Genomic DNA, 2,188 nt, shown 5'->3' with positions numbered 1-2,188 from the left:
ATTGCTTGACTCTTACAAACATTAAATTACTAATCCTACTAATTACCTTATAAATATTAAATCTACATAACCTATATTTTAACAAACACATTACATACTAGAATCTTAGCTTCCAAAGAAAATATCAACATTTGGTTTTCTTAACTTAGATGTGTTGTAAAATATGAAACACAAGAAAATATTATTGATCTGTCAAGATTAAAAAAATCTTAAAAGTATTGTTAACAAAAATCTGTCTTTCACACAAAACTCTTCAAAAATTAAATACTTTTAAACAACAACAAACTTCGTGTGTTCATAAAAATTTTCTTTTTTCAGTTTAATCTGCCACTAGTCTGTCACAGACTGTCCTTTCTCATATATCTTCAACATGGTTCATTGAAGTCGTCATTGTACTGCAATGTGTCTCCTCTGAGCATGGAATGGCGGTTGGCAGAGAGAAAGATTGCAGAAGGTTTTAGTGTGTTGTGCATGCTTGGTTGTCTTTGTTCTATTCCACATGTACTCATGGCGAAATTATATTAGATATCTATTATTAGCAGCATAAACTTATGTTCTTCGTCAATCCTCGAATCTTTATGTCAATCCATCGTTGATTAATTCATCCCCTGTTTTCTACACGAATAGTCATCTTCCATCTCTTGGTGCGACATTCGAAAGTGTTACAATTTTCCATAACGAATATCGGACATTTGTATTGCTATAACAGTTACAATTGCATTCTTTTTGTAGTTGGATGCAACAATGGTCTTGTATGGGAAGGGATTTAGAAAGGTTTCTTGACTTCGTCTGCTCCAGGTCTTCTTTCTTCCTAATCTTCTGTGTTGAATCTTCTTTTCTTATTGCATCTTGCTGTCTTCTCACTTGGGCCTTCGATCCTCTCTGGACTGGGAATTAGCATTTAAGACATGCTTAACCTCATTGTTGTATAAGTCATCCTTATGGTATTTTCTTTCAAATCGTTGTGTATCCTTTATTGTATCAGGTACATTGGGATAGAATGAGATTTTCCCTCTGCAGCGGAGTGTGCGCTGATATGAAACTTCCTGGCAGATTAAAACTGTGTGCCCGACCGAGACTTGAACTCGGGACTTTTGCCTTTCGCGGGCAAGTGCTCTACCAACTGAGCTACCGTAGCACGACTCACGCTCGGTACTCACAGCCTTACTTCTGCCAGTACCTCGTCTCCTACCTTCCAAACTTTACAGAAGCTCTCCTGCGAACCTTGCAGAACTAGCACTCCTGAAAGAAAGGATATTGCGGAGACATGGCTTAGCCGCAGCCTGGGGGATGTTTCCAGAATGAGATTTTCACTCTGCAGCGGAGTGTGCGCTGATATGAAACTTCCTGGCAGATTAAAACTGTGTGCCTGACCGAGACTCGAACTCGGGACCTTTGCCTTTCGCGGGCAAGTGCTCTACCAACTGAGCTACCGAAGCACGACTCACGCCCGGTACTCACAGCCTTACTTCTGCCAGTACCTCGTCTCCTACCTTCCAAACTTTACAGAAGCTCTCCTGCAAACCTTGCAGAACTAGCACTCCTGAAAGAAAGGATATTGCGGAGACATGGCTTAGCCACAGCCTGGGGGATGTTTCCAGAATGAGATTTTCACTCTGCAGCGGAGTGTGCGCTGATATGAAACTTCCTGGCAGATTAAAACTGTGTGCCCGACCGAGACTCGAACTCGGGACCTTTGCCTTTCACGGGCAAGTGCTCTACCAACTGAGCTACCGAAGCACGACTCACGCCCGGTACTCACAGCTTTACTTCTGCCAGTACCTCGTCTCCTACCTTCCAAACTTTACAGAAGCTCTCCTGCAAACCTTGCAGAACTAGCATTCCTGAAAGAAAGGATATTGCGGAGACATGGCTTACCCACAGCCTGGGGGATGTTTCCAGAATGAGATTTTCACTCTGCAGCGGAGTGTGCGCTGATATGAAACTTCCTGGCAGGAAAGCTTCTGTAAAGTTTGGAAGGTAGGAGACGAGGTACTGGCAGAAGTAAGGCTGTGAGTACCGGGCGTGAGTCGTGCTTCGGTAGCTCAGTTGGTAGAGCACTTGTCCGTGAAAGGCAAAGGTTCCGAGTTCGAGTCTCGGTAGGGCACACAGTTTTAATCTGCCAGGAAGTTACATTGGGATAGATTGGACAGCCTTCCATCGTTCTCTTGCCTACTCTCATGAGTGT

At 43.1% G+C, this 2,188-nt stretch overlaps 1 non-coding gene across 1 annotated transcript; it reads right to left on the bottom strand.

The window, feature by feature from the left end:
* Nucleotides 1–1,666: 1,666 nt before the first annotated feature.
* On the bottom strand, nt 1,667–1,741 carry Trnas-uga. Its single transcript has one exon. It is a non-coding gene; the product is annotated as a tRNA-Ser (tRNA).
* Between the last annotated feature and the right edge of the window lie 447 nt (nt 1,742–2,188).

This window comes from Schistocerca americana, chromosome 3 (assembly GCF_021461395.2).
Source record: "Schistocerca americana isolate TAMUIC-IGC-003095 chromosome 3, iqSchAmer2.1, whole genome shotgun sequence".
NCBI classification, from domain to species: domain Eukaryota; kingdom Metazoa; phylum Arthropoda; class Insecta; order Orthoptera; family Acrididae; genus Schistocerca; species Schistocerca americana.
Note: the sequence above shows the minus strand (reverse complement) of the source record. Positions and strands in the feature narration are given on the sequence as shown.